This window comes from Miniopterus natalensis, chromosome 7 (genome assembly GCF_054644295.1).
Source record: "Miniopterus natalensis isolate mMinNat1 chromosome 7, mMinNat1.hap1, whole genome shotgun sequence".
In the NCBI taxonomy this organism is placed as follows: Eukaryota; Metazoa; Chordata; class Mammalia; order Chiroptera; family Miniopteridae; genus Miniopterus; species Miniopterus natalensis.
Genome location: NC_142087.1, coordinates 6,015,091 through 6,034,210, shown reverse-complemented (window position 1 = coordinate 6,034,210; position 19,120 = coordinate 6,015,091). Strand labels below are relative to the sequence as shown.

The window sequence follows — 19,120 nt, the reverse complement described above, 5'->3', positions numbered from 1 at the left end:
GTTGCCCGGCCGCCTCTGCTTCGCGGGGTTCGCTGTGCTTGGAGCTCTACCCGGAGTCGCCAAGGCAACGGAATTCCTCGTGGTGAGGCCAGGGTGGGGAGTCTTCGCGGCTACGGAGCCCCCCGAGCGCTTGGCTTGCGTCCTCGGTGTTAGAATCCGGAGCGCCTGCCACATCTCCAGGGCTCGACACCAGCCCTCGCCTCCGGGGTCTTTCGGGGCCTGCAGAGAAGCGAGACGGCATCGGACAGGGCCGGGGCCGCGCATCTGAGACAGGAAAAGAAACTGAAAAGCCTTCGCTTGAGTGCCCCTGTGGTTTGACTTGAGGCAACAGCTTTTACCTCTCTCCGCCTCAGTTTCTTCGTCTGTTATGTGAAGAATCTTAACAGCAAATTTCGTTTTTTTCAGTCATGGACTCCTTTAAGAATCTGGTGAGAAATAATAGACTCTTTCGAAGAGAAATGCACTAAATTTTGCGAAAAGTTTTAGGCAGTTCACCTAAATAGGTGATTTTTAAGGATTTTCCCATTTTTATGATTCTGATGGTTGCTCCGATGGCGGGCAGGGAAGGGGTGAGCTGCGCGACAGCTGCCAGCCCCTCCGTCACTGGGACTGATTCTGCGGATCTAGCCGTGCGTCTCTCCTCACTCACCATGCCCCAGCTCCACGTCTTCACTTCCCTGAGCTTTGTGGGAAAGAATGGCTGTCCTCAGTAGAATTGGCTAGAGTTGGTTCTGGCTCCTTCCGACTCTGGTGAGAGTTGTTGCCTGAACTCAGACTGGACCCTCCCACCTCCACTCCCCAATACTTAGATGTAGTCAGGTAACTAGATAGGATGCCGAAAATAGTTTAGCATATCCAACTTAATAACAGCCAGAGCTTGGAATGCCTGACCCATGTCTGAGAGTGGAATCGACAGGTCATTGTATAAGGTAGTCAAACATAAAGCATGTAATGGGGCCTGGGTAAAACTTTTAAAATTCTCCTGTTCATTCCAAAGGCTCAACTGACAGGGGATGAAAGAATAACTGTTCATGGTAAAGTTGCAACATAAAACGTAATGATGGTAATAATAATGGCTGCCCTCTACTGTGCAGCAGCTATGCACATGTTTTCTCATTTAATAATCCTGTCATTTTACATGCGCTACAGATGAGGATGACTGGGACTCTGAGAGATTAGATAACTTGTTCTGGCTCCCCTTGTCCTGTGTCTCACAGTGCTAATAAGTGACAGATCACAATTTAATCTCTCAAGGCATGTCCATCCACTGCTGTCCATCTCTCAACATTGCTTAGAAAAGAATAAAAAAGGAAAATATGATGCTTTTTTCCCTCAGAAGTTGCCCAGTGACTTGCATCAATATCAAATATGTGTTTTTAAGCTATCATTTCAAAATATTTCTTCAGATAAAACACATCCTTGAGGGCAAGGACTGTATCTAGATTAATGAATTCCTGGAAGTTGGTAGGTACTAAGTATAATTTTGGTGAATTCTTCATTTTACCTTATTTCTACCCATTATGGCGTTAAATACTAAAACCCAAATGTTTTAAAGTGCTTCATGAAAGCGTATCTCCATCATGAAGTTAGATGCTTTCTGAGAATGTGGTTTATTACTCAGGGAGTATTTGGAAGGCAGGAACCCTTGGGAGGTCAGTAGGTGGCACCATTCCCTAAAGAGGAAAATCCAGAAAACCAGGTTTGTAGAGAGAGTATAGTTTTGGACACAAGGAGTTTGAAGTGCAAATGAAAGCAGGAGTCATGTTATGAAGGGTTTTAAAGGCCATGCCAAGGGATTTATTCTAAAACCATGGAGGCTATAGATGAGAAGAGAAAGGACCATTTTACTTTAGAAAGATGACTCTGTTTTCCACCTGGATGGCACAGTGATCCAGGCCTGAGGTGGCAGTGCTCTCAAGAGCAGGTGGCGGTAGGAATGGAGAACAAATTAACATTGAAAATTGTATACGGCCGGGCATGGCTCAGCGATTGAGCGTTGACCTAGGATCCAGGCGATGGGAGTTCGATTCCCGGTCAGGGCGCGTGCCTGGGTTGCGGGCTGGGTCCCCATTCGGGGGCGTGCAGGAGGCAGCAGATCAGTGACTCTAATCATTGATGTTCCTATCTCTCTCCCTCTCCTTTCCTCTCTCTGAAATCAATAAAGATATTTTTAAAAAAGAAAATTGTATAGATCAGGCTTTGGTGAGAAACTATACAGAAGGAGCAGTGGGAGAAAGTGGACAATGACAGTTTGCTTTCTAGTTTGATCAACTAAATGGGTATTGTTGCCTATTTCTAATGTAACTACTGAACCCAGCTGACAGAGCAGATGAAAAACAACATTTAAGTGGACGATAATAGTAAAAGATAGTACCTTTATAGTTCTTACTGTGTGTCAGACATCATTCTAACCCTCACAACAGTCTTATGAGATTACCATTATCATCTTCATTTTCCAAATGAGGAAACTAAAGTAAAGTAACTTGGCTGAGTTTATACAGCTAGTAAGTGGTGGAGCTAGAATTGGAACCTAGGTAGTCTGGCTAGAGTCTGTGCTCCCACTGCCTCCTTATGATGAGATGCCTTTAAGTGACTAGCTCACTTTGGACACATTGAACTTGAGAGCTATGGGGTAGCTGTGTGGTGGTATCCACAGAGCAGGAAGATACATGAGTCTGAAAGTCAAGTGAGAGATTCAGGCTGGAAATAGAGATTTGGAGTCAGTATGTAGGTGGCTGTTGAAACCATAGGAGTGGGGAGGGCCCACAATGAGAGGGTGGGGAATAGTGGGGAAAGATATAAGGGGGGAACCCTAGAAGGCAAGCACAAGCATTCTACTTGTGAGAAAGATATCTTCCCTTCTGCAGATTAATTGGCATCTGGTTTGTAGGTCATCAATCAACATAGATTAAGTTCATCCCCGTGAGTTTGATCAGCTCTGGGTACTGACACAGTCGAGTTGTTGGACTTACAACCCTAAGGACCTACCCTTGGTGGTGATCACCCTTCCCACTCTCTCCTATTATGGATTCCACTTGGTGGCCACCAAATGAATTTCACAACTGAAGAGCCTCTAGCTCCTCTGTCTACCATCTACAACTTTGTCAGCCCAGACTCCTCCTCATCTCCAGGACTCCAGAAACACATCACTTGGGATTTCTTCAGGAGCCTCAAGTTATTTTTTTAGCCGTTTGCCCATATATTTCTCGTGTCTCCAGTTGGAGTCTAAGCTTCTGGAGGGCAAGAATTATGTTACATTTTTCTCCCAACTTTCCCTCCCTCCTGTTCTCTCTGTGTAGGTTAAATGACCCTATACTGTGTGCTCCCATAGCACTTCACTTACTCCATCATATCAAAGGCTGCATCTTGTGTCCCTGGTACCTGGCACAGGGTCTGCCACCATATGTATTGAATGAGTGAACCCATCAATAAGTCAGTTGATCATCTCAGCAAATAATTACAATTGTCGCCTGGCTTTTTAGAACCATAACTGGGGTCTCTTGACTCCTTTGACAGTGATTTTAGTAGCAGGGCCTTTTATAATGGTCTCTTGTTTTGGGGGGAAATCAGTGAAAGTTGAGGAAGAGATTAACTGTATTTCCTGGCATTCTCTTCATTGCCCCAAAGCTATTATGATCTGTTATTTGACAGTTGCTTTTCTGAAATGTTGAGTCATAGAGTGGGGAATGAATGAAGACTTTGGGGTGCCTTGATAAATGACTTGATAAATGCCATATCCCTCTGCACTGGTTTGGATTAAGTCTGCAGCAACTTCATTCCTGGTCTCAGAGCTCCAAGAAGGAATGGGAGGCTTTTCCTGGTAGTTACTGATCACCTGCAGAGGGAGTCCTAGGATTGTAGATTCTCTTTCCTTAACTGTGATAAGGCCCTTTACAGTGGGTTTTCAAAAGTTAAAGACCCAGGGTCTTTCCTTCTCTCAGATTTTCATTCATTTGAACTTTGTAGTGTAAACTGTATGACATCAGGAAAGTGTTAGGCTAAAAAATAGAATCAAGGATTAAAGCTACAGTAGAAAATCTGTAAGTGGTAAGGACTGGAAGGGAGTATTGAGCAGGGCTTCAGGGGTGCTGGTAACACTCTGTTTCTTGATCTGATGTTGCTCATAGGAGGGTGTTCAGTCCACAAGGTGTACACATAGTATATGTACCTTTTTCTGTGTGTATATTAAACTTTGATTAAAAGTTAAAAGCTTAAAACAGATCTTTGTGTGTAAGCCACAGACACGCATTAGGTTGGGGTTGAGCTATTCTTTCCCCCCATAGTTATTGACCTTGTCGGAATCACGAGCCCCTCTGAGAAAGCCACAGACCCCAGGCTAAGAACTTGGAGCAGCAGAATAGAGGAAATGAGCAAAGGGCATGAACACATGCTTCACAGAAAAAAAATTACAAATGGCCCTTCAACATGAAAAGATGCTCAGTCTCTGTCTTCAAAAGATAAAATGCCTGTTGAGTGCACTGAGATACTAATTTTAACCTATCAGGTTGGCAGTAACCCCAAATGTGACAGTGCACACAGTGGGATTGGAAGTACGGGGTAGGGCAATAGGCAACAGGCATTTTCAGATATTGCTGGTGGGATTGTGAAATGACAATATTTATCCAAATGACAAGTCTGGCACCCACCCTGTAGATGAAATTTTACACATATGCAATGACTTGTGTAAAAGGTTATCCATTGCAGCATTGGTTGCAATAGCAAAAGATTGGAAACAACCCAGGTGTTCGTCCATCTGTAGGAGCCTGGGCACATAAACTGGTGCAGCCACACACTGAAATACTATGTAGCTAGAAAAAAAGGCACTCTTTGTGGCCTGAGGAAAGATCTGTAAGATATAAGTGAAAAAAGCAAATGCAAGCTAAGAATATATATTTGTATTGATTGTGTCTGCATAAAGAAACAGTGAAAAGATATACAGGACACTAAGAGAAGTGTTTCAGAGAATGGTGGAGGTAGGGCAGGGGCAGCCCAACTTCCTAATGTGGACCTGTGTTCTGATTTTTGAATCCTGACAGTGTATCACCCATGCAAAGCAACAACACTCAACAGTTTTAAGAGCGCCTGCTCTAAAGCTGTTGAGCATACTTATATCTGCCAGTTTCACAATGGCTGGCTTTGGTGTGTTTTATGTTTGTTTTTTAATTTGAATTAAGCTATGTCTTGAGAAGAGTCTTCAACTTAGTCTACATTTGAACTGTAGTATCACGGTTTCCTGGCTCAGCCTAACTCCCAATAATTCTTTCCTTGCCCTGCATTGTGCTCGAAACCAGTCTGCCAACTCAAATGTTGACAGTTACATCTCATTCAAGAGCAACTAATTCTGCCTGAGGGAGAAAGGAAAAGTTTCACCAGAAAGGTGTACCTGTGTCCTCAGAATTCATTGGATATGAGATCTTGTTCTGCGTCCTTTCGTCTTTGCCTATCTCTACAGCCATTCTTTCCCCCTTCCCTCTAAGATCAGTCCCTACTCTAACATCACTTTGGTTCCCATCTCTCCCACCTTCTCAGGAAACTCCCACCATCTTCTCCATACATGCAAGCACACCATGTTTTCTCTCATCTTTAAAAAAAAAGGAAAAAAACCCTGCAACCCCAAACCCACAAAGCCCCCTCCTACCCAGATTCCCCCAAGCTCCTGTCCTTTTCTCCCTTTTATAACTAACCATAGTATCTCCACTTCTTCAATTCTCACTCTTCAGTCCGCTGCTCCCTGACTTCCATCCCCGCTGCAACACTTCTTCCCAAGGTGATGAGTGAGGTTTTGTTGCTGAATCCAGTGGCCCTTTCTCGGTTCTTACATTAATTGAGCTCTGAGCGTGGTCTGACACTGGACGTGGCCTCCTCCTGAACTCCTCCTCCCGGCTTCTGTCGCCTCTGTGTCAGGAACATCCTCTTGGCCTATCTTTTGCAGTCTTCTCCTAAGGCTCCTCTTCTGCGCATCTGCTGGTCCTCAGGGGCCTCACCTTGCCGCTTTTCTCCTGTCACATTCACTTTCTGGATGGTCCTGTGGCAAAGAATGGAGAAGTTCTACCCTGACTTGATTGAGTGGAAAAGGAATTTACTGGCAGGAAATCAGAAATCTTACTCAACATGAGGGAATGCTGAGCAACCAGGCCTTAAGACAGGAGACCAGAGCCTTCCACAGGCAGCCTCTCTGGGCATTGCCATCAGAGAGATTCGCTTCACACATTTTTATCTTCCTTGGCCCTCTGTTTGAGGTTCGGGTTCCCAGGAGAGAAGCTCTGATTGGCCCCCATGGCAGGGTCAGATTTTACCCACTACTACACAGAGGTACAAAATCAATGCAACTTCCTGTCTCCACTGATCTCATCTTGCACTCAGACTTCCATTCTCCAATTTTAAGAGGTGTTTCAATCTCTTCAGGTTTACAGGACCATTTTGCGTATTCAGTATTTCAAAGTTTTATCCATTCCCCCTTTTCTTTCCATTCTTCCTGCATCTGGATAGGAGAGGACAGTGGATGAGCTTTGTGGTTCAGATGCTGTTCCCCACCCTTTGCTGGTCTTATAGCTGCCTTGTGACTGGCTTTAGACTTGTGCCCAGGCATTATGGATGCTGGTGGAACCCAGCAAGATGGGGCTGACTTGATTCAGTTCCTGAGCAGAATCATGACAATTGCCAGTATATCCAGTCATGAGATCCTCGTGGGCCACAGCCCTGACAGCTTGTCTTCTGGCCTTTCCTCATCTATCAGTGCACTTAGCACATCTACAAACTCCTCATGGGGGCGCGTGTGCCCTTCCAAATTACCCACAGCACACAGGTCAAAGGAAGGGACTCTGTTGTCCACCCTGTTATCACTCAGGACTACTCTTACACTCTTATAGCTTAGGTGCCAACTTGGTGCTGTGGCACGGTCAGTGTGGGGCTCCCTCAGCTCTGCTCGGGGGATGGGGCATCAGCATTCTCCAAGCCTGGCTAGGGCTTTTGAGCCCCACACAGACAATTTTACCTTAGAGGAAGGTGGTCAAGAACACTTGCATCGGAACTTTTGTCCTGATTTTTCTCCTGGGCGGGGCCAGAAGGTCTTTGTCCCTTCTTGTTGCATGGGGACTTCTTACCCCCAGGTTGTGCTCTTGATCTGCAAAAACAAGAGTTTGGAAATTAGGAAACTTTTTTTCCCTTCAACAAAGCCAGATTTAAGACTTATCTCACTGTAGGCTCAGGAAAACCAAATTTCAAACTCAGAACTGAGCAGTGGCTTCCTGAGCAGCAAAAGCCATTCATTAAATGGCTGGGGAGCTACAGGCTTACTAGGAATCAGGAATTATCAGCAACAAAATACATTGCTTTTGATCTCAAGAAGTGTTCTCCTTTAGCTTGACAGATGTGCCCACCCTTGGATGGTGGGGCACTTTGACTCTCTCACCAAGGCCACATTGAATGGGTGACGTACTTCTCCAAAGGAAAAATTGGGTTGCTATTACCCAGAGGAAGAGGCAGAGGGAAGGGCAGGCAGAAATGATAAGTGCCTTCCACAGCTTTAGTGGTATCTGCTTGCTATTGACACCACATCTGGGTCTCCAGCCCATAAGTCTTCTCTGTCCCATGTCTGGTCGTCTCTATGTGGATGTCCCACAAACACCTGGTGAAATGCAATGTGTTCGGAATCAAACAAGTTATCTTTCTCTCTAAGCCTAGTCTCCTGGCCTTTCCTGGACCGTTTCAGTATAATTAAATCAAATTGCATTTGATTCACCAACTCCCATCTGTCTGCCTCGTAGGTTATTTAATACCCCCAAACTTTGGAAATACTTTGAACCTGTTAATATATTGTTTTTACAATAAAAAGTAATTTTAACAAAAGAAATCTCTATAGAAAATTTGGAAAGTATAAAGAAAATTGTCCTTTAGCCCCACCACTTGGCGATGACAACTGTTGGCATTTTGCCCTAGCAGAGTTCCTGAGAGCCAGACTGGCTTGTGTTACAGAGCTCCTGAGAGCCAGACTGGCTGTGTTAGAGGTCCTGCCTCACCACACCCACCCCTGTGTGGCCTTGGACACTCTGCCCAAGCCCCTGTGCCTCCATTTACTCCTCTGAAAAACGGAGTAACAAAAGCACCCATCTCAGAGGGCTTGGAGAGAACTGAGTGAATAATGTGACAGGACACTGCCTGGCTCATAGTGAGCAGTCAATAAATGTTAGCTGCTATTTTTATTACTTAAATGTGTATATTTTAATTGCTGACAAACTAGACAGTTTTATATTCTGCTTTTTGTCATTAACTGTTGTAAACATTTTCAATGTCACAAAATATCCCTCAAAAACATGATTATAATGGCTGTAATAGTCCATCATTTAAATAGATTCATAATTTCTTCTGTAATTAACTATTTCTCTATTTTTGGACAGTTGTGCGTATGCATGCTTGTGTGTGCGTGTATGTGTTTGTGTGTGTTTGCTATAATAAATCTGAGCTGAAAATCCTTTTGTGTGTGTGTGTGTGTGTGTGTGTGTATATATATATATATATGTGTGTGTGTGTGTGTGTATGTATATTTATATACATCTGACTGTGAGTCTGATTGTTTTCTTAGAATTTTACACTGCAAGTCCTGGGTGAAAAAGTATGAACTGTTTAAAGTCTCCAGAACACGCTGGTGAATTGCAAAAAAAGGGTTATCGACCATTCACGCACTCAGAGCCCACTTCACCACACCCTGTCCAGCAGTGAGGTAAGCTTTTTTAAGCCTGTCCTTTGCTGCTTCCATTCCTTTACAAGGTGGATGTTGCTACATTTCACTGGAATGGAAGGAGATGGTCCCATGCCCAGGGTGCTTCTGCATTCATTACTTTTTATAATGTTAATAGATGTAACTGAGCAGTCTGCTAAACCCTGGATAGACATATTAACTTCTTGTCCAGTCCATTTTCCTGTGAGTAGAAATATAATCCATGGTGCTGATAATGCTTCAGGTTTCCTTATTTCCCTGTTCCCCCTGCCTGAAGGTGTTTAGCATTGTGGCATCTCTCCCTCGTGACAGCACAGGTCCCAAAGCCCAGTAATAGGTTCTAAAGGAACCTGGCTCAGTTAAGACACGAGCTTAGATGGACTGACCCATTATCTGAACTGTGTGTATGGCCTTCTCAACATATATTGCCAATCTTTGTGTCATATTTCACACTCAGATTCCCATTCAATGTATTCCCCTTGCAGTTATCTTACCAGTGTGATTCTAACCCCATAGAAAGAGAACTTTATTTTGTTAAAATTAACTAATGTTTATAAGTCCTTTGTAATTCACAAAATGCATTCAAACGCATAATTGCTTTGATTCTTAAAACAACTCGGAATTTAGTAAGTTTACCTCCATTTTACAGATGAAGCACAGAGAGGTGAAGCCACTTGTTGAGCTGAGGGGCGACAGGGTCACATCTCCAGTCCCTGCTTTTCCCAAGCACAATGCCTTTGGCAAAGGAGAGCCAGAAGGATAAGAATTGCTTTGGGAGATGAATGCCAGCTTTGGCTGAAGGAATAAGAACCTAAGAGGAGCTGAAGGAGTCGAAACCACATATAGGAGTGCTTGAGCGGGACAAGCATTTAGGCCGTGGTTATAAGAGCCTGTGTGGCTGGACCTGCTCCCATTCATTTGGGGTGCAAGTGGGAGGTCTGGGACTCCAGAGACCTGGGCTCCCTCTTGCTTGTTCCTGGGCCACCTACTTCTGCTCGTTGGCTCCTGGGCAAGTCACTGCACTCTCTGAGTCTCAGTTTCCCTATATGATCCTCTCTGCCAACTTAGGAGAATTGCTTTGAGGATCTGCTGAGGTGGTGTATATGAAGCTGCCTCGAGAATTTGAAAGTGTGTGGCACAAGGAACCCCTTAAGCCAAGTTTACTCACTCCAGGAAAGGGCTGGCAGGACTGCAATGAGGGCTTCTTTCCCTTTCTCCTTTCTTTTCTCCTTTGTATTTTCATCTTTATGATTTTACAGTGTCCTTGTTGTAAAATGATGCAAGTGATGCTGAAGTATTTAAGGTAGAAATGGAAAGTTCTCTATGCTTCCCACCTGCAGCCCTCCGTCTTGCTCACAGACAGATCACCAGTGTTTGTGGTTTAGTACACCTCCTGCCAGGCTTTAAAAATATATGTATATACTCCCCTGGCCAGATGGCTCCATTGTTAGAGGGTCATCCCATACACCAAAAAGGTTTCAGGTTCGATTCCAGGTCAGGGCACATACCTAGTTTGCAGGTTTGATCCCCCATCGTGTATGGGAGGCAACCAATCAATGTTTCGTTCTCATATCGATGTTTCTCTCTCTCCCCCTTCCCCTCTCTCTAAAAATCAATAAAAGTATATCCTCAGTGAGGATTTAAATATATGTATCAGTTTCTATGTATATATTTTTCAATATATATATATATTCACACATGCACTTGCTCATACAACTTTGTTCTTTAGATTTTACAAAAATGTCCTCTACACTGTTCTGTACCGTTTCTCCCCCCCCCCCCCCCCCCAACAGTTTTATCTTGAAAGCTCTCTACATCAGAGCTATTTAATTCTTTTCTATATCTCGGCGTATATATAGGCTAGGAACAGATGTCATTTGGATCATTACCAATTTTTTTAAATGTTACCAATGGTGCTGCATGAAAATGCATGTCAAACAAGTTTCTACTTTTGTAAATGTATTTTGAAGTAAAGTTGCTGGTGACACAAATTTTAATATTTGATAGGTATATCAAACTGCCAGATTCCATTCACACCAATGGTGTTTGAGGTAGACATTTGGCAGTGCCTGGAGACATATTTACTTGCCACAGCCTGGGAGGTAGCGGTGGAGATGCTATTGCTATCTAGTGGGTAGAGGCCAGGGATGCTGCTAAACATCTTTCAATAAACAGGACAGTCCGTCCACAACAAAGAATTGTGTCAATAGTACCGTGGTTGGCAAACCCTGGCCTACACCCTTGCCAGTGCTGGATATTGCCATTCTTTTTAAACTTGCCAATCTGGTTGTTTGAAAAATGATACCTAATTTTACTTTGTACCTCTTCTGGAGAACGGAGTTACTTTTACTTCTTACTTTATATATTATTTAAATTTGTATAATGACCATGTATTATTTTGGGGGGTTTTGAAAAACCATTAAAGATTTATTTTCTTATTTATTTATTTTTTAAATATATCTTTATTGATTTCAGAGAGAGCAAGGGAGAGGGAGAAAGATAGAAACATCAATGATGAGAGAATCATTGATCGGCTGCCTCCTGCACATCCCTGACTGGGGATCGAGCCCCCAACCCCTTTCAAAGCACGTTCTACCAGTGGACGCCAGACCCAGGAGCCACCTCCAAGAATCATCACAGCCCGGAGATACTCCTCACCACAGACCAGGGCTCAAAAAAAAAGTTTCCTACATTGACCCACAACACCCACCATGGACTCATCTGCCCAAACACCAGAAAGAAATCTTCATGCTCATTTCTCAGCTGTGAAACCTGTGGTCCATTTACCCTGTGAATTTTCCAGGCTGGCATAGCTGAGCCGAGCCCCTGGGGCTTTAGCGGAGCCTGGAGCTGCTGGCATATGCTCTGGTGCAGCATGAAAGTGTTCAGCTCCCTCCACTATGTCCTGTCAAATGGAAAAGGAGTGGAGCCCAGTCCTAAGCCCAGCTCAACATGTAAAGGACTCCTGGAGAGGTGTCTGCATCCTTTTACTTGGCTCAGAGCAAGCTGGAGCCAACCTGGAGGAAGTATCCATGGAGGACTTGTCAGTAATACCTGGATACTCCCAAGAAAATGTCCCATGTGGCCGAAGTAGCATAGGTGTTCCTGCAGCCTTTGCAGATCACCCAATAGCAGACTCCCAAAAGTGGTAAACAGCTCCTGGCCCTGGTGCCTGGAACAGGACTTCTGCCAGCAGTTCTGTGCATTGGGTCTACAGCCTGCTGTGGTTTTCCAGTAAACAAAGGCATGTGTGGAGGTTGCCTGCCTGGTCTAGTGGCTCTCTCCACTCTAGAGTCCACACAGATCATGTCAGTGGAATGGAGTGTACAATCTGTGGGGCCATAAATGCCTGAGATACCCCTGCACCGCTGATTTAGACGGAAGGCAGTAAGGGGTTCAGAGTAGACTGGAAAGGAGTAATAGAAGGAAAGGACACCAGTCTGCAAGTCAGGGCCTGAGTTTTGCACCTGCCTGGCTGTGTACCCTGGGACAGGTAAATCACTTTACTTCTTTGGGCCTCAGCTTCCTTGCTAACTGGTAATTGGAAGCATTCACTCTATTTTTCAATTTGCAGTTTTCTCAAAAACATTGCCAATTACATAAAGCTACAATGGTTTAGAGATTTAAAATAGAATTTAGAAACAATCCACTTCCTGTTGATTCATTTTTCTTACTCAAAAGTCATAGATGCTCAGAACAGGAAAAAAAAAAAGTTGGATACAGCCAAACAAAAAGTAATTCATGGAGAACACCCATAATTCCGCCCACTCAGAAACCATGCTGTTGGTGTTTTGTTGGGATCTGTTCAGATAAGCGGCTCTTAACTGGTGGATGGGTGGGCTTTGGTGGGAGAGTTCCTGGATTATTTAACGAACCCCTTTTCATGGGCCATTTAGGATACGTTAGATGTTTTGCCAAAACATTTTTTTTTTTTACAAAAAAAAAAAAGTGCAAATAAAAGCTGGATGAAAAGGAATTAGAACTTGAGAAAACAAGAAAAAATGGATAATTTGAACACCTGACAAAAATGCTTCAAAGGGCACAAAAGGATGCCTGGTTATCCTACAGTGCACAAAAATTACCAGTGAGAGACATGAGATTAATGCTCATTTCAGCTATTTACATTTAAGTCAACAAATATTTCCTGGGCAGTTACTATAGTATGCCAGGCCCTATAATATGAGCTCCACAGGTAGCCCAGCCACTGACCTCACTGAGCTTTCAAACTAGTGGAGACCAACACGGAAATTATTTTATGCACAAACAATAGTTTGTGTTTAACCAAATCACCTTTATGAGTGATTAGCACAGCCAATCCCTAAATTAGCTCACTCCCCCTGCTCTTCTCACTCCTTGACCCAGGCTCCCTGCTTTTGAGGGGCTAATGTTTGAGCCTTGAGTGGAGGCCTCTTTCCAGCCTGTGTCTAATCCAGAGATTGCCTCCAGGAGTCCCTGAATGAAGGCCATTCAACCTCTCGTTCTTTTTAAGGAACAGGAAGTTTACTACCCTCTGCTGGGCTTCTTCCTCCTTGTTTGAAACTTTTCCTTATATCAAACTGTAACCTCCACTCTCCTCCCCAACTTCCTCTGATTAGTCAAGAGAAATTCATAAAGCAAGTTTGTCTGTTCCAACCTGAAGATCTTTAGATCTTCAGGTGAAGCACCCAGTCCCATGGTCTGGTCCTTGAGTCAATACCCAGCGTCTGTGCTGCCCTTCCCTGGCAGGAAGGACCTGCAAGCCCCCTGTTGTTTCATCAAACTGTGCAGATGAAAACTGTGCAAACTCCAGACCTTCCAACAAAGTATCCATGAACAGATGGCCATGGCATGGGAGCAGAGAGGCCCAGACCTTTGAGAACAGACTATGCTGGTGACACTTGAAAGGATTCTACAGCTTTAAGAGGTGGATGGGGAGGGAGAGTAGATGAGCCAGCCCTGATCGAGGACCTGGTTTGCTGTTACAGGGTTGTGCTAACTAGCATACTGCCTCCAGGACTGTGGCAAAAATTATCTAAAGCAGAGACTGCAAACTAACAATGTAAGGGCTTAGATCCAATCCACAAATATATTTTGTTATGCCTGATTTTTTAAAATTTATCAATAAATTTTAAAATGAGCTATTTCAAAACAAATATCTGGATTCCCAGGTTCTTGAAAACCCAGAATAGCTATTGGCTAGAGCCAGGAGCAGCTGTCACTATAGGGTGGAACTCATGCTCTGGGCTTCACCACAGTCTCCACCACATCCTGTGGGTTCATACCTGGTTGGCCTCATGTTTATGGCATTTCTCTGGTCTCTGTAGCTTCCTCAATCAGCAGGCCCTGATGTAACAGATGTAGAAATTAGATGCATTACTATTAGGATTTTTTACAATGAATTTCTTTGGGGACCTTCTAACTCTCAGGAGAATCATCTATCTGCTCAGAACTTGGAAGCAAACTCCCCTGAGTGATCCTTACAGGCTGGAGGATGTCACCAACCCCCACCCCACCCGTGTCTGTGACCATTTCAGCACCTGTTATATGGAGGCAGTGGTATGAGGAGAAAAGGGCTCAGTTGTATTGTGATCAGATAGACCTGGACCCCATTCCCAGCTCTGCTGCATCCTAGCTGGTGATTTTGGATCAAGGATTTCGTATTTTCTGAGCCTCGGTTTTCCACCTGTCAAGTGTGAACGTTAGTACTCTTCTCATGGGATTTCTGTAAAGGGTCTGGCTAAAAGACACTCAGACTGTGTTAATTCATTCCCTTTTTCCTGTAGTTCAAGGACCAGGGCCAGCTTGTTCCCAATCATATAAGGCAGAAATCAAGCAGTACCTCTTTTTTAACAACTTTGGATATTTTTTAAAAGATATAAGTAATACACTTCTATCTAGGTATATTGGCCTGCTTGGGCTACCATACCAAAATACCACAAATCGGGTGGTTTAAACAACAGAAATGTATGTTCTCACAGTTCTAGAGCCTGAAAGTCCAAGATCAAAGTCCCACGACGGTTGGTTTCTGGTGAGACCTCACTTCTGGTTTGCAGTTGGCCGCCTTCTCACATGGCCTTTCCTTGGTGCATGATTGAGAAAAGGGATCTCTGGTGTCTTCCTCTGATAAAGACACCAGTCCTATTGGATTAGGGCCCCTCCCTTATGAGCCAATTTTACCATGATCACCTCCTTAAAGGTCCTATATCCAAATACTGTCATTTTTGGGGTTAGGACTTAAACATATGGATTTTGTGGGGACATAATTCAGTTCACAATAAGAAAACCAGAAAATCCAGTTTTTAAAAAGTCACTCGGGATCTCTCTTATTTCTGTCTACACCCACCCCAGTCCAACCACATAACTACTTTATCGACTATCCTTTTATAATTTATATATTTAAAAGTTGAATTGTGCATACCTTTTTGGTAGCCTGTTTTTTTCCTTTTACATTTTATTTTTATTTTTTTTAAGTATATCTTTATTGATTTCAGAGAGAGGAAAGGAGAGGGAGAGAGAGAGATAGAAACATCAATGATGAGAGAGTCATTGATCGAGCCCCAGCCCGGGCATGTGCCCCGACCGGGAATCGAACGCCGATCACCTGGATCCCAGGGTGACGCTCAACCGCTGAGCCACGCGGCCGGGCTCTTTTACATTTTAAAGATTATGGTAACCTAAGCTAAACAGGACTTTTAGAGCAACTTATGTAATTGTAACCTGTTTTTAATTGTAATCTTTTCATTGTAACCTTTCTCATTTAGTGCATATAAATTGTTTCATGGAATGGATATACTCTCATTTATTTATCTAATCCCTTCTTGTATGGACACTTAGAATTCTATCGTCTATAGACATGGGTGTTTGTTAGCTCTTGACTTTGGGCCAATAATAACTTCATCCATCTGAGCATCAGTTTGTGTCATCAGGATCATAACAATATCACTTCAGTTAAGATAATGACCATAAAGTGCTTCACACAGCATCTGGTACATGGAAAACCCTCATAGTCATTATAATATTATAATGACATACATATTATAATCTACCAGTAGTGGACCCAAGTGAAACATTTCCTCAAGGCTCCCATCTCACTGTGCCGAGTTCACATTCAATGGCAATCTGTCGGTGGCGAGTCCATCCCTAGTTGCCATGGAAGCAGGGCATGCATAATCCCACCCTAGGAAGGAGCATTTAGCTCCCAGTGTGAATTAATACATGGGAATGGCAGTATAAGTACTTCAGGCCTTTCAAGGTTTCTGGCACCCAAACTGGATGTTATTTCTCCGATTAAAACTTCCCAGTACCCTCAACATGTGATAACTCTTAAAGGTGGCTTAACAGGCCTGGCACCACCGCTCAGCCTCATCTCTCACCTCTGCCTCCAGCCAGATGAACGGCCCTCGGCCCCTCGAACACCACTCTCACCCTCAGCTCTGGGGCTTTCACCTGCTCCTTTCGCTGCCTGGAGCATGCCTCCCTTTCCCATCTTCATTTAGCTAATTCCTCCTCTTCTTTAGCATCGCTGCCTAGAGGCCCCTGAACAGATGCCCTACCTGTGTCTCCCTCCCCCACACCCTTTACCATGTCAGCGCACACAGGCTAACCCCCAGCTGGCAGCACCCATACTTATTGCCAGGGGGCTTTTTGGGGTCACTGGAACCCCCTCTGCCAACTGCAGGGCAGGCCTGAAGCGCTGGGAGTTAACTCTCCCGGGGCACTCCTAGAGCAGTGACAGCCTGGGTGTAGGAATTCCCCAGCCCTCTTCCTCCTCTGGTCAGATAACACCGAAGCGTTTTACACCAGCCTCAGAGTTCCCCGGTGGGATTAAGCTCCCGCTGCCCACAGTGCTAACTTGCTTGGCAACACACCTTCCTCGGCGGCCTTTCCCGTCCCCTTTCCCAGGATTTCCCTTCTCTCCCAAAGTATTTGCTTGTCTTTGAATTCCTGTCTCAGGACCTGCTTCAGAGAGACCCATACTGAGAGCCACCGCCCCTGAGAGCCTTCCCAGCACGGTCGGCACCTGGGGCCGTGGGCAAGCGGGACGTCCCTTCCCAGCTCTGCCACAACCTGTCCTCACCCCAGTCCCTGCACTCATCATGCTGTTATAATTGCCCAGGTCCCCACAGAAACACAGACAATTTGCTGGGAAAGAAATTTAAATGGCTTTTAAGCATTTGAAAGGACGGTCAGCTTCACTCATAATTAATGAAATTCAAATAAAGAACGCCTGCTGGTAAATGCAAACAAAAAGACAAAATTAGAAAATCATTTTACAATCCCTGATAATTGATTCATTCAAGGACCATCAATGGATGAGGAACTGGATACCCACAAGGTTCTTGTGGGAAGGAGAGAAATGGACATTTAACATCGAGAGATGTGGTCACCACCTTAACCGGTAATCAAACTTGGCATCATTAATAGTGGAGCAACAAGACATTATGGATCTCCTGGTGCCAGGCAAAATGAAGCACACAGCACCACCCATCAAGTGTTAAATTCTTGCCCCCAAAGTATTTTTAACCTGAATCTGTCCTTTACATCTAAGTACTAGTTTATAGGAAATACAAGGCAGAGTATGAGAAGTTAAAGGACATGACAATGACCAATCAGACAAATCCCGAAGTGGAACATTGTACAAGACAGCTGGCCAGTCCCTTCATGAGTCAATGTTATGGGAAAAAATTAAGGAGTGAGGACCATTCTAGAGACCTAAGGTTTAAGAACAGAATTTGTTGCATGGCTGTTGATTGGATCTTTGTTGGATCTTGATTGGATCAATGAAGAAATTTCTGGTACAACTGCAGAAATTTGGATATGAACTAGATATCAGGGCCTTACTGTTAATTTTTTAAATGTGAAAAATGTGTTGTTTTATGTAAGAAAATGGCCCGTGTTAGATATAAAGTAATACTGAAGTTGCCAGTGAGTGAAATATCATGATGCCTATATTTTATTTCAAAACAATTCAAACCCTCTCCCCAAATTAAACATTTGACAAGTTTTTAAGAACGATTATATCTAGATGATGGGTGTTCAATGAACTATTTTGTTTGCTGTTTTATATATTTGAAAATGTTTTTTATAATAAAGCAAAAAAGCAAATAAAAAGTTTGAGATACCATATTTCACCCATAGATTCCAAAAATGTTTAAAATATTCTGTGTTGGCAAGGGTGTAGAGAAATGGGCACATTTATAGACTGTTAGTGGGGAGTATGAACCGGGACAGCCTCTTCCGAAGAACTTTGGCAAAGACATCTTTGATCTAGCAATTCCATTTCTAGGAATTTATCATACAGATTATTCTCAAACATGTGCACAAGTATATATGAATAAGGATGTTCACTGCAGCATTGTTTTTATAACCAAAGATTAGAAAGAGCTTATATGCCATCAGTAGGAGCTGTTCAATCTGTCATGGTGCATCCATACAGCACAGGCTGTTCTGCAGTATGGGGTAGACCTGGGCTGATAGGCAACTCTTTCCAAGATGTATTGCTAAGTGAAATATACAACGAGCAGGCCAGTGTCGATTTATCACTATATCTCTCGTGCCATTGAAGTGCCTAGTACATAGTGGGTGCACAATTAATATTTGTTAAGTGGGTGAACACACTGAGTGTGACTGCTGAGTCGGGCTCCCTGGATACATCGGGTCGAAGACACAGATGGGGGCCAGATTTGCCACCTTCATCAAATTTCTAAGGCCTATTCTGAATTCACAGATATTTGAATTTTCCCTCAAGACACAGAGTATCCTTCTTTGCACAATCAAACTGTGAACAACAAGACACTTTGAAAAGGAGAATTTGCTAAACGATGGAGGCTTAATGTGGCAACTGGGACTTAACAGAAAATGTAGCTCCAAGCTTCCTTGGCGGCCAAAGAAAAAAGAAAAACCGATGGGCCACAGAACTTTTGTTATTGGGTAGAAAGAAGGCCACTGATTCCTCAAGAGCCATGCTTACCAGTCTGGAGGGTGATGTGGCCAGGGGTCCTTGCTGCATGACTTGGGGGCGAGAGGAGTTAAGGAGCTTATCTTCCTGGTGCATCTATTTGCTCCATGGTAAATAAATTTAAACACTGTATTTATAGTAAGGGAAGCAAAGGTATATTAAGGAACTTTATGCAAAGTTCTCATGAATGTTTAGGATAACCTATGTGACAGCGAAGGTGCTATAGGCTTTCTTTGGGCCCCTCTGGTTGTGCCTCAGTGTCCTGGGTGAAGGTGTGACCTTGCACCAATGACATATCTCTGAACTTCACCTTCCTCACCTGGGAAAATGATAATTGTGCTGATGAAATGAGATGATGCACGTAAAGTGTATGGGTTGATAAACGCTTGCTGTGCTGCTCTTTATGTTCATAGGTTGTCATGACCTTATGGCTGAGAGCATATTGGCTAAAGCTCTGGAGCCAGACA

The 19,120-nt window shown here is 43.8% G+C and overlaps 1 long non-coding RNA gene across 2 annotated transcripts; it reads left to right on the top strand.

Annotated features, from left to right (window-relative positions):
* The first annotated feature begins 177 nt into the window (after positions 1-177).
* LOC107542165 (uncharacterized) lies at positions 178-11,226 on the top strand. Of its 2 annotated transcripts, none has more exons than XR_015714758.1 (3): positions 178-750; positions 8,582-8,719; positions 11,192-11,226. It is a non-coding gene; the product is annotated as an uncharacterized LOC107542165 (long non-coding RNA). The 2 variants fall into 2 exon arrangements; XR_001603679.2 differs by lacking the exon at positions 11,192-11,226 and adding an exon at positions 9,366-9,643.
* Positions 11,227-19,120: the final 7,894 nt, after the last annotated feature.